Source organism: Lolium perenne, chromosome 6, assembly GCF_019359855.2.
Source record: "Lolium perenne isolate Kyuss_39 chromosome 6, Kyuss_2.0, whole genome shotgun sequence".
In the NCBI taxonomy this organism is placed as follows: domain Eukaryota; kingdom Viridiplantae; phylum Streptophyta; class Magnoliopsida; order Poales; family Poaceae; genus Lolium; species Lolium perenne.
In genome coordinates this window covers 188,697,355-188,710,955 of record NC_067249.2, presented here as the reverse complement: position 1 = coordinate 188,710,955, position 13,601 = coordinate 188,697,355, and the positions used below count along the sequence as shown (strand labels likewise).

At 42.2% G+C, this 13,601-nt stretch overlaps 1 long non-coding RNA gene across 14 annotated transcripts; it reads left to right on the top strand.

The window, feature by feature from the left end:
* Positions 1-3,083: 3,083 nt before the first annotated feature.
* Positions 3,084-8,432, top strand: LOC127306657 (uncharacterized). Of its 14 annotated transcripts, none has more exons than XR_011747509.1 (12): positions 3,088-3,548; positions 3,616-3,725; positions 3,793-3,951; positions 4,341-4,423; positions 4,570-4,657; positions 4,821-4,872; positions 5,059-5,183; positions 5,252-5,435; positions 5,516-6,243; positions 6,318-6,381; positions 6,459-6,645; positions 7,825-8,432. It is a non-coding gene; the product is annotated as an uncharacterized lncRNA (long non-coding RNA). The 14 variants fall into 14 exon arrangements; XR_011747507.1 differs by lacking the exon at positions 7,825-8,432 and adding an exon at positions 7,646-7,762; XR_011747512.1 differs by lacking the exon at positions 7,825-8,432 and having other exon boundaries at positions 3,084-3,548; positions 5,335-5,435; positions 6,459-7,762.
* The last annotated feature ends 5,169 nt before the right edge of the window (positions 8,433-13,601 follow it).

Here is a 13,601-nt window from a genome sequence, read left to right as displayed (position 1 = left end):
CGGTAGCGAAGACCTATTATCTACCAGTGGTGACCAAGGAGCCCACGGGAAGGTCGAGCTACTATCCGGCAGGGACATGGGTGGTTGTGTCGGCAGAAATAGTGGGCGACCTAGAACTGCTAGATGAAGCCTGAAGCCCAAAACCAGATGGCCAAAGCCGGAACCAACAATAAGTCAGACATCAGCTGGATACATACGAAAGACTTGGATTAGAAGACAAGACAGTCGCATTTGAGTTAGCCTAGGATTCTTAAGTCATGGATTAGAAGACAAGATACACCGGGCGGCTCAGGACTGCATCGGCTGATGAATTTATCTATGTGTGCTTTGTTTTCGAATAGGTGTGGTAGAAATTCGGAAGATACAAAGGGGAAGGATGACGTGGTCATTGTGGATGAGGAAAGTATGGAGCCTCTGATTAAGGACTCAATGGCGGCGGAGAATTCTAGGTTAGATCATGTGTCGATGGGCACTAGCACGACAGGTTCGTAGCGGAAGAAATAGAGGATTTCTCTGCCGTGGCAGTGCTTCACACGACAAACCCTGCTGCCGCAGAGATTTCACTTTGTTTTTCTGCCGCAGTAGAGGTTTCGGTGAATTATCTTGCAGCTACAAAGGCGCACATGTTCTACAACCGACCTCGACGCCAGGTGATTGCCAGCTAGAAGAGGAGAGGATTTACACGCCAGGTAGCAAAGCCCACGCGACACCCTTCTTTGACCGTCCTCAAGTTGATTTGGTGGTCTTGACACCCCGTAATGAACTCGTCAATGTGTCGGTCAACGTGCATTCATTACCGGCTCATTTGCATTATATAATTAAGTACATTAAAAACCATTACATATTATCATGAATAGTAAAGCGATGTATATCGACACATGTATTTTATTAATGACGGATGAAAAGTTAAAGTTGTTAACCTTGACCGAGAAGGAAAAACAAAGAGGAGAAAGCTTAAGTATGGCTCGAGCACTTCATATCATATTTGTTTTGTGTGAGCTCAAGTGGCATTATACTCTGAGCCATTTCATCGAGCACCTCTTGTGCATAAGAAGAGAAAGCAAACCAACATACACCTCTTGTGCTAAAAAGAAAAGAAAAAAGCTAAATGGGGCTCACAAGGTTGAGCAAGGCACCAGGTATATATAGAGATGAACCTTTAGTCCCGGTTGGAGACACACCAGCCGGGACTAAAAGGGCTCGCGGCCTGTTGCAACATCTTTAGTCTCGGTTGGTGTCTCCAACGGAAAATAAAGGTTCCGATAGAACCGGGACTAGAGGTGGCCGTACACACGTGCACGTTCTAGCCATCGGAACCGGAACCGGTGAGGGGCCATATTATATTGTGATCCAAATTCATATACTAAAGGGAGGCTAACTTCTGACGAGCGGAGCGAGGCCCATCGCCGGAGGCTTGGGCCGAAGCGTAGTGGAGTCAGAAGTTAGCCCATACGTCGTGCCCTGCAGGAACCCCGCGGTACAGTACGGATTGTTGGCACCGCCTATTTATACATCTTGTAAGCCGTCGGCTAGGGTTTATCAGATTATGAGATAACCCACGGCGTTTGTAAACACTCTCCGATATAGTGAAGTTTTGCTGGCTGGCGTCCGTGTTTTTTTTCCCTTCTGTGTTGGAAGGGGTTTTTCGCGTTAAATCTTGTGTCTCCGCTACGTTTTCCTTTATCGTTCTTCGTTATTTGTTTGTCGCTTTTATACCAGGCCGTGGTCCGCCATACCTTCAAAATCCTAGAACCACCGGCACTACGGGAGAGGCGGGTTGTGCCGATGGCCAAATGTCGGGGCCGTCGGCACAGAGGCCCTCGTAGACCGGCGACGGAGTTGACCGTCGGCATAGGCCAGCCGTCGGTACACTGCTTGTTACACAGGTCGAAGCAAATTTCCCTCGCTTCAACTCCGACGAGTTGCGTGATCATGAGTTCTACCCTCCGCGTGGTTGACCATCATAGTTGATACATTGTACTAGTTACATGATGACACATTCCATCTTTGTAGTGGATCCCGTGTATGTACGATGGTCTTGTATGCTACATTTGTGCTATTTGTGGGATTTGGTGCTATATTTGTGGGATTTGGTGCTATATGGTGATATTTTTGTGCTCTATGGTGCTATATTTGTGGTATATATGTTACTGGACATTCAATGTTATAATCTGTGTATTTTGTGCGATTTTCTGAGCTAATTGAAGCAAATTGGGGAAAATACGAAAAATCCTGGGCACGGCTGTGCCGACGCACCGTCGGCACAGACCCTTAACTATGACAAATGGCAGGGTCTGTGCCGACGGTGCCGTCGGCACAGCAGTGCCGCTTCGCGCCATTTTTCCAGTTCAAATCGCCACGGTTTGCCGCCGGTTCTAGGAAAAAAAAAAGGTGAAACTGTGCCGACGGTGTAACTGTCGGCACAGCTGGGCACGTGGATGGCAGCCGGCGTGACGGCGGGTTGCGTGTGCCGACGGTGGGGCGGCCGACGGCCACCATCAAGCCGTCGGCGTACGACTGTGCCGACGGTGACCTGCTACGGCGACGGTACCTGCGCAGCCCCCGACACCAGCTGTGCCTACGGTGCTACGCCGACGGTCACCGTCGGCTGAGCCTGTGCCGACGGTGCAATGCACTGTGCCGACGATGCGGGACCGTCGGCGTAGCAGCTTGTTGCCGTAGTGGAGAGGGAGCGACCGATGACATCGCTGGCCAGGAAATGAACCCTAGTCGGTTTTCCTGGCGCCTCCCCGCCGATCGTCTCCTCCTAGTCCTAGTGTCCCGTACGTACCACGGTTCACGTATTCTTCTGGACCAGAGAGCGAATTCGAGACAGTAGTGTATTGTTTATTTGTGTGGGATGGATTCTATCTATAAGAGCCGCTAGGCTACCCGGCCAACGAGATGGTCTGAAGGGGCAAATCAATCAGGGCCGTTGATTGGCCCTTAAACAGTAAAATTTTCAGCCCACTTTCACCCACAGCCGTCGGATGCGGTTATAAATTTTGTTACTTGGTTTCATCTGCTGGCTACATGACCGCTGGGCCATCCTGTGCGTGGGAGCCTCCAGCGAGAGACGCAATGAGGGGCTGGCTCACGTCGCCCTTTTTCTCGTGGTAGGCCAGTGGGTGGGCAGTGAAAACCTAGATCGAAAATCACTCCCCAATCCCAGATCATCACTCTCTCCCAATCCCCTGCTCTCCTCTCCCCTCCTCCCCCAATCCTCGTCTCCTCTCCTCCTTCCCCAATCGCCGCCGCCTCTTGTTTTCCTACACGGGCCGCCACGCGAGGTGCTGCACGGGAGGCGGGTGGACGGAGGAAGGGCGCCCCGAGCAACGAGGCGGCTGGATGCGGGAGTTGGTGGCGGCTGGACGGGCGGATCCGGTGCAGGACGGGCGGAATCCATGGCAAGGCCGCTTTGAAGAGCTCGTACATCACTGCTTGGGGCTGGAGATGCAGGAGAGAAAAGATCTCCTCCAAGTGCTGCCGGAATCGGGCGCGCGGGAGAGGAGCAGCGCCCTCACCCTGCAGCGGTGCCTGCTGGACAGGTTCCTCTCTCTCTCTCTCTCTCTCTCTCTTGGCATGCCAATAACCTGACTAGATCTCGATTTTTAGGTGTTGGTAGAAGATTGCTCGTTGGAGGGGCATATAATGATTAATGGATAGTCTCGCCCTGATGCTGATGTACTGGAAAATGAATTAGAGTTGTCTCTTTGTTGCTAGAGGTAAATCCTATTCTGCTAAATTACAGACTGGTGTTATACTAATTCAGTTCAATGTCATTTTCTCCAGGAAACTGATTCTTTTCAAATTACATTTTGATGCTTTGAGGTGGCTCAGTTAGTTGGATCGTTGATGAGTGGCGGAGGGTCGATGTGATGAGGAGGAATGGGGGATGAATATGAGCTTATGTACGCGGACTGGCAGCTATCTGTGCTTGGGCTGCCGTAGGTATGAATTCATCTTAATCCCCATATCTGCATTCCAGTCAGTTTATTATGTGCCTTTCTATGCATTGAATCTCACTGCAGATCCATTGTCATATAAATAGTATCCATGTGCTCAAAACAATTGAGCATAGTTTACATATGTAGATACAATCTTTCTTTTTGAATATAAGAATAGCACCGGCTAGAACTGACCTCTCTCTAAAATGCACATGCAAAAAAGAAGAGATTGCATATAGGCATATGTTCTACCCTATCTCATTAACAAGAAATCATCTATTAATTTTTGAAGTTTTGCTTACTGGGAATTTTATCAGTTCAAAATAAGTAGTTCTAGATTAGGTAGTTATTTATCTCATTTGTTCTGCTTATTTCGAACTTTCTTTTTTTCAGGCATAACTTTGCGAGTTACCATTTGTTGGTTCCTCTGATATTTCCTCAAATGATCGACATGGCACATGCTGCAGATTCTAGAGGTATTTTCTGTAGTTCATTTCTTATTTTGCCTGTTCAAAGTCATCTTGGGGACCCACTGTGCTGACTTGATCAACATATCATTATGTAGTTCATGTTGTTTGATTCATGGGCCCAACCTATCCGTCACTAAATTATCTCCCTGCAGCGCCATGGATCCTCACAAGGTGCCCGCCAGCCAACAATGTATCCAAGCAAGTGATCTGTCAGTCTATAAATCTTAAATCTAGGATGAGGTGAGTATTGTTGCTCTTCATCCTTTTTTTACGGAGCCTCTTTTTTATTGCAGCCTTCATACTTTTGTATCTGTGATTGTACTAGGTAAGGTCAAGTTTTCACTGTACGCATTAATTCATCTTCAGCTGTTCATAATGAGTATCCACTTGAGCACAAGTACAGTCTTGCAGAGGTTAACAAAAAGGTGGCAAACTCTTAGCATGTGTTTCTACAGGTTAGAAACAAAAGGTTATTAGTTTGTTCATGCCAACGAGATTCTTGGTGTTTGTAATGTCCACCATGGATTTATAAGATCTAAATTTTGACTCCATTGTTAAGAAATTGTATCTTTTATATATATAGAAGTTGTTGCCTACACTTGGTGTGCTTCAAATGAGTTCTTTTCTTTTTGTCTATGAAGATTTCCCTGGAGGCCAATAGAGCAGCCGTCATCATCGTCTTTATCTCTAGCCGGATCTGTTCCGATATGTCGGCTCCGAGAATGAGTGTTTGGTTCTGAACCTTGACGGTGTTGTTGATCTACAGGTTAATGTCCCTCTCTATCTGTCTGTATTTCTGCGTGTGTGTGAACTGATGACCCCTTCTTCATGCAGCTTCTGTGAAAGGAGTAGTACGACCATGCTTGCGTGGCAAAATGCTAGACTGACAACGCCAATACGATTGTTCCCTGGTGCAGAGGCTTGCTTCTAGCTCTAGAGTCCCCATGCCGATCTCCTCTGGCAAGCCTCGACGAGATGGTCTGAATGACTATGAAGCTTTGGGATGTGTATTTCTCAGGTATCAATTCATTTCTTACTTGATTAGGTTGCAGTGCAAGATCTTTTTGCGAGCACTAAATATTTATATAAATGCTCCAGGAGAACGACCGCTCAGGGGAGGACAACATGTGAATGTGTTCGAGAGAGAGAGTGAGAGACAGATAGGTAGTTCAAGTTCCAATTTTTATTGCGTGTTCAAGGACGTTTTGTTCATGTTGTTCTTGATTCTAGGCATATGAACACACGCAATTTCAGTTTTAATGTCATCATACAGTGGCAGCAGGTAGTGTCATGTTCATGTGGGACTTTGAGAGAAAGGTGATATACGCAATAAATGATGAGACTTGGTCAGAGGAGTTGAATAAATTATGGTTTTTCTATATGAGTAGCGACACAATTTAGATCATGAACAATACTGTTTAGACTCAGGTTTTGGTCAGTACAGCTAGGAAAAAAGGAACTTGTTGTATATATGTGTGAGTATGTATCCAGTTCTACAAGATAGGTAAACAAGCTTATACCTGAGTAAATCTAGAACAGATGTGCTACTTTAATTAATGTTCAAGGGTTAAATTACTGGCTGCCCGTAGAAAGGAGATGAGCTTTATTCTATTCAGGTTCTTAGTGCATTCTGTTTTGATAAAACAATTATCAGAACTGGCTTTATTCCTAAACTAAAGTATATTATTACGGCTCATTGTGTTACTACTTTGACCTGGCTTTTATATTGGTTGTTATTTCCCTTGGTGCAACAATTCTCATCAGCTTTTTTGTTTGATGAATGCGAACAGGACCTGAGGGCGAGTTCTATGCATATTTGATGAAAGGCATGTACTGGGTGTTAATCTTTTTTGCTTCGTTTCTATATATATTTATGATGTTCTCCTTAATGTATTCTTAGTTCTAGCTTAGGTGAGAGGACGTGACTGGTCACAAAAGGAAAGTGACCATGGGGGAATTTTATGGTAAGTCTCATACTGTAGTTTTTAGAACTTTGTAAATTGGGTGTTGGACTTGACATACTAATGAACATTGTTTACAGCTAAGATATTTCTCTCCCTCGTGATACTGCACGGACAGATCAGCGATATGAATGTTCAGAGGCAGAAGGTTGTTTGTATGGAGAGATGTAGGAAGGGAGATGAGGATGTGAGCAGCATGAAGACATATTTCATTGATGCTTGGAATCTGCGTCGATGTTGAGGTGCCATGACGACAAGGGTGATAAGGTGTTTAGGCTCTGCAAACATATATTATAATTTATTGATTTTATGTGCCAGAACATAAATTACCATAGTTTTATTATGTGTGTTCTCTAAAAAAATGCTGCATTTTTTATACTAGAACAGAAATTACCGCATGCAATATTTATATAGTTGTGCATATTTATGACCAATATATAAATATTCTTTGCTCCTTAGTTATTTTCAAGTATCAAATCATCTATGAATATAAGGACCCATGTTAGTATTTTTTGTACTGCCTTGTTTCATAGAATACAATGCCTAATAAGAAATAACTTAGCCTGGTACAATGATTGACCTAATTAGAAACATATCTGATCAAAGTAATACCGTAATGAGAAACATCTGCCATGTGCCCAAGACTTGGCTTTCATTTTGTAAGATGGTTTTCAGCTGGTCATGCTAATTAACTTTGCTTGTGTAATGTTTTCTTCCTATTTATATATGTATGGACTTTTGCTTTTTTAAGCTCATAGGGTTAACTATGGGTTTTCATCATCAGCCTCAAGGAAGAACAGTTTAACCATTGACGAGTAGTTTAGAACAACATATGTGAATTCACTCATCTCAGCTGAGGATAGGCAGCCAATTCCTTGTATAGTTATTTTAGGTGGTCATATGTTTCAGTTTCTGACTGTTTGAGATACCTAGGTTTTTAGCACCCATATGTTTCGGTTAATTATTGCACATATGGTCACTATGCCTCTTTACTGTTAGGTGATTTCCCATGTTTTTTTACTTGATTATTAAGAGCCTGGAAACTGGTTTGTTCACTATCTGTTATGATACACTATGCTCGGTATTTACAGTTTAGCGCTCTAAAAAAATTATGATCACATTATGCTCCATATTTTTATTTTTAAAACCGTTGACATAAATTTTGAGCATTTTATTTAGTTAGAAAATTACCTGCAGTTTTGTTTTTTCTACCATTTCAAATTTGAATTATGATTGATTCGTTGCCTTCCCTTTCCATGTTCGTCAGATTTGCTTATATGCCTTCCACTACTATTCACTGAGTAAGAAAAATGGTTGAATGTATATGTATAAAATCGACATCTGTTCTGTTACTTTGCTTGATAAATGTTTGCTATTCTATTTAGTATTTCCTTTGGTTGTATCAAATAAATGTTCTTTAGTTTGCTTAATATATGTTCAATCCAGACCCATAGTAGCAAGGATGTTGGGTGGGTCCAAGGGCTCGGAAGAGGAAGAGGAAGACATACGAGAGGCGGAAGAAACCATCGAATGGGTCAGAGGTAGTAGCCAAAGGAGGGCAAAGGGGCTATCGAGGACATTTTCTCCAGTGCATGCCATCGGATTCTAATGGAGCTCAGCCAACCCAGCGGCCCTTCTTTTACCATAGCGGTGGCAGCGGCGGCGGGAGGGGCAGAGCTCTGCTCTGATCCTATAATAAGCTGATCCTATGGTTTAAATTCTTACTTGATAATGCCATTTGCGCGATAGCGCAACAGGTCATCTAGTATACATAAAGTGGTACGGGCAGGGATAAACGAGGGGCTATCGAAGTTCATGTCAAGTTGTCAACGACAACTAGTCTTGAGCGCAGGGGTGCGTATGGTACCTTTTCAGCGCTCCTTTCACCAGCAATTGTGGGCAGAAATGCAGACCGATCGGCATGCATGCATACCTGTAAGGCTGTACGGGTTTTCGTTTCCATGCACTCCATCCATCCATGACCACAATTGAAAGTCTTTGTCGCCACTACAGTCCATATCCTAACAGCATCCAGGTGAGCATCCACTTGAATTTAAATACTTTCTCTCTCCAAGGAAAGTTGTCCAAAATTTATCTAAATTCACATGTATCTAGATATTAAATAGCATCTAGATGCACTAAATTTTGACAAATTTTAGACAAGTTTTATGAAACGGAGGGAGTACACAAACTTAAATGAAATTGACGATTCTCATTCAGATTTCTAGGAATTTTAACAAATTTGAACATAATTTAATAAAACCTAATTTGCTCGTCGTTGTTAGGTTCACGATTTCCGCCCTTGTCTTCTCCGGCTATGACACATTCTCTGGGATCCTCCTTGCAAACCCCACCACCTCTGCCACTTTGCGCGCCTGGTGGTAACCCTCCACCATGGGAAGGCATGCATCCTCTCTAGATGCGGTGTCTGATGTCCTCTGGGCTTCTAGCTCCACCATGGCCTGCTGCTCAACAGCCATGAGCTGGCAACCGACCTTCTCTGTTGCCCCTCTCTCGCGGAAGATCTCGACGGCGTGGTCTTCGATGGCCTTGTTCGTCTTCTTGATGGTGATGGCTTGCATCCCCCACCGGTGAGGATGGAAGCATGCTTCACCTTCGTCTTGTACTCCTCTTTCTTGTCCTTCTCCTCGATGCCGCCTCCTCCTCCTCCTCCTCCTTATCGACCGAAGGCGGGGGGGACTTGGTTCTGACAGTGGGAAACACTCGCACGCGCCGTGGGTAAGCATGACCCATGTGGTAGCTATGGGGTGAAGCATTTTGTTGCCGGGGTAGAGAAGTGAGCACTGCTGGAATAAGTGCATGGTGGTCCATCTTACAGCCGGAGCTCTAGACGGGAAGTGGCGAGAAAGGACGGGAAGTGGTGGCGTATTAACACCGCCACATGGGCAAGCCGCAGCGCCGATGGGACACTTTTGCTACCTCCGCCTAGGGGACCACCACTGATTTTATTAAACCTGACTAGCGGTTGACGCTGACGTTAAATTAAGCTGGTCAGCTAATGTGCCAATAACAGTGGGATACGTCTCAAACGTATCTATAATTATTGATGCTCCATGCTTGTTTTACACCAATTTATATATATTTTGCTCATACTTTGTTGCACTTTTATACATTTTCCGGCACTAACCTATTAACAAGATGCCACAGTGCCAGTTTCATGTTTTCTGCTATTTTGTATATCAGAAAAGTTGTAAAGGAAATATTCTCGGAATTGGACGAAATAAAAGCCGAAGTCAATATTTTTCCGTGACGAAGACAAAGCCCAGAGGGGGGGTCGAAGAAGAGGCGCAGGGCGGCCAGACCATGCCTATGCGCGACATGGCCTTGGCCCGCACCTAGAGGTGGTGTGGGGCCACCTGGCCTCCACCGACCTCGCTCTTCCGCCTATATAAAGCTCCCGACCAAAAACCCTAAATCAATCAGCCTCCACCCACGAAAAGTTCTGTAGCTCCACCGCCGTCGCAGAAAAGATTTGGGGGACAGAAGTCTCTGTTCTGGCACCCTGCAGGGACAGAGAATTGCTCCCGGAGCCATCTCCATCGACTCCATCACCATCTCCATCGTCGTTGCTGACTCCCATGATGAGGAGTGAGTAGTTCTCCCCCGAGGCTGAGGGCTTTACCGGTAGCTATGTGGTCTATCTATCTCTCCTTCTATGATTTTTATGTGATCATGAGCTTTGTAATCTAGTTGAATAAGTAGATGTTATGCTTCAACTATTGTGCTACTCAAGTGGTTTATTATGTGATCTCCGGGGACACCTTGTCCAACGGTGTGAAGGTGACAGTGTGTACACCGTGTTTGTTTCTTATGCTTAATTTATAGAAATACTTATGAATTGTGGTGACTAGTTAGTATCATCTTTGTATGCTCAAAGTGACAGCGTGGGGTGTCTATAGATTGTGAATGTGAACTATAAGGAATGCTTATGCAGACGTACGCGTTGAATTTGTATTTATTATCAAACAGGAGAGTGGTTAGAGTAGCATAGTGGAGTGATAATATCTATGTATTCAATTATGGTATCATTGTTGAGAGTATCCACTAGTGAAAGTATGATCCCTAGGCCTTGTTTTCAAGTATTAAAACACCGTTTACAACCAGTTCTGCTACATGTTTGCTTGCTGATATTTTTTCAGATTGCAATACCACTCATAATCATCCATATTACTTGTATTTCACTATCTCCTCGCCGAACTAGTGCACCTATACAACTGCCAAGTGTATTGGATGTGTTGGGGACACAAGAGATTTCTTGTATCGTAATTGCAGGGTTTCTTGAGAGGGATATCTTTGATCTCTACCTCCCTGAGTTCGATAAACCTTGGGTGATCCACCTAAGGGAAAATTGCTGCTGTTCTACAAACCTCTGCACTTGGAGGCCCAACACTGGCTACAAGAATAGAAGCGTGCGTAGACATCAAGCTCTTTTCTAGCGCCATTGCTAGGGAGGTAAGGTAAAAGGTACTCAAATCCTTTGGCTACTAAGTTTTTAGTTGCTGGTGAGTGCTCGAAGTTATTTCCTTTAGATTCTGCAATTAAATCTTTTTGTTTCTTGTTTTTATTTTCACTAGTTAGGCTTAACGGAAAACAACAACAAAATTAGAGGGCTTTATAGTATTTATATTGAGTTTGGACATGAGGTGTTTGAAGAGAAATTTAAAAAACCTATGAAACTTTACTTGCATGCTGGTAGCAATGTTATTAGTATGAACTCTTTGAACACCATTATTGCTAATGCTATGAAAAATCTAAGCTTGAGGAAGCTAGTTTTTATGAAAATGATCTTTTTAGTTACCCAGCTTTTGAGGAGGAAATTTTCTATGATGATACTATGCCTCCAATATATGATGATTACAATGATGATTATGTTATTTTCAGTCCACCTACTATTGAGAAGAAAATTAATTATGATTATAATATGCCTCCTATATTTGATGGTTATGGTGATGAGAATAATAATGATATCTATTTTATTCAATTTGCTCCCACTACAATTAATAAGCATGACTATGCTTATGTGGGGAGTAATAATTATTTTATGCAAGTGGCTCATGATAAGAATGTTTTATGTGATAGTTATATTTTTTAGTTTATTCATGATGCTACTGAAAGTTATTATTAGAGAGGAAAATATGGTTGTAAAAGTTTTCATGGTACGAAAACACCTCTCTATATGTTGAAAGTTTTGAAGTTACTCTTGTTTTATCTTCCTATGCTTGTCACTTTGTTCTTTGTGAATCTATTTGTGTACAAGATTTCTCTGGATAGGAAGTGGGTTGGACTTAAATTTATTTTATATTTCCTTCTTGATGCTCTCTTTTATTTTAATGCATATTTCTTATGTGAGCATTTTCTCAAACTATCGCGCCTAGCTGAAAGGCGTTAAAAAATAGCACTCTTGGAGATAACCCATATTTTATTTCTGTAATTTTTCTTTTATGTTGAGTCTTGCAAGTTGTTACCTCTGTAATAACCTCTCCTTATCATTTTTATTTTGTTTTTGTGTCAAGAATAACCTCTAATAGGAAGAAAGTAAGATTTGGGGAAGTTGTTGTCCTGAAAACAGATTATGTGTTGTCACCATAAAAATTCATATAAATAGCTACAGCGGAATTTTGAGCTGAAAAGTTTTTTTCATATGCCCCAGATTATTATCTAACTTTCTTTAGTTTACCACTTTTCGAGATGAGCAACAGAAGATTTTTAAAAAAATCAATCTTTACCTGTTGCTCTGTTTTGACAGATTTCTGCCACTATTTGCATTTGCCTCTTAATCTCTTTCTTTTTTAGTTCTTTTGATCAAAGAGATTTTTTTAATAAGTTGCTACAGTAGCTAATGCTTTAATAGATGTTTGATATATGTTAGAATTGAATCCAAGTGGATTCGTTATTTTGATTGTACTAATGCTTCTAATAAAGAATTGTGTGAAGTTTTGAGTGAAGGAAGTTTTCAAGCGTAGGGAAAGAAGAATGATCTAATGAGATGAAGTATGGACAAAATATCAAGCTTGGGGATTCCCATGTCACCCCAATAAATATCCAATTGGTACAAGCGTCAAAGCTTGGGATGCCCAAGGCATCCCCTTCTTCATCAACAAAATATCAGGTCATCTTTCAAGACGTTATATTTTTATTGCTTCATACGCTATGTGTTGTTCTTGGAGTGTCTTTATTTTTGTTTTTTGTTTTTTTTTGTTTTGTTTGTTGTAGCATATGGTTTGATTCCGGCATATTTTTTTGAGAGAGACGCACTCCGTTTTAATTGCATAGAACGCTCTAGTTTTTATTGTTATTGTTCTGCGAGTGCTCTAGTTTTCAAGTACTGCGTTTAGCCCTTGTTATTTCACTTGAATTATGTTCAGAGCTCGTTAGTATTCTTTATTTATGTATGATTAGCTCTCTGGTCTATATTGTTTTTCATCTCTGAGAGGTATTTCAAATAAGTTGATTGTTGTTGGAGACGAGTAAAATGTTTCATGTTTACAGTGATGCAAAATGAAGCTTGTCTAGACTGTGACATGTCATGTCTGATATTATTCTTGTTATATGCTTAGTATTTATTATTGTACCATGACTTGTCTCAAATATCTGAGAGTGCATAATATGACATTGAAAAAATCATGTGTTGTTTCCATCATAAAAGCATAATATTGTGGTATTCCCTTTGATGCTTTATTGGGTTGACTTGGCACATGCTTATACCATGTTATGATTACAACCAGTCAACTAAAGCCTCTATGGTCATTTAGTTTTTGACTTGTAATATCACTTTATGCTTTGATTGATAATGTTTTGTCGCTATGCATGATTATGGCCATTATTGCTCTCTTAGTTGGTCGCTCCTAGTCTTTTGCTAGCCTCCGCATGTACTGAGTATGAGCTCTACTCGTGCATCCAACCAGTAATAACCAAAGTTTGCCAATTTGTGTCCACCATATCTACGTAGTAGGAGTATTGCTATTCCAAGTATATTCATCATGTTTTTATTTATCTTCAAAATTAAATTTTGGCATGAGAAAATTAGTCAGTAAAGCTCTCACGAACTTGATGGCACGCTTACTTTCTTGCACTTAATAAACTTGACCATTGTTACTATCTTATGAAGTTTATATGTTTACAAATTGCGAGTTGGGAGTTAGCACAACCATGCTTTCATTGGGAACGCTTTCAACATTGCACTTATTCATATTTAGTTGATG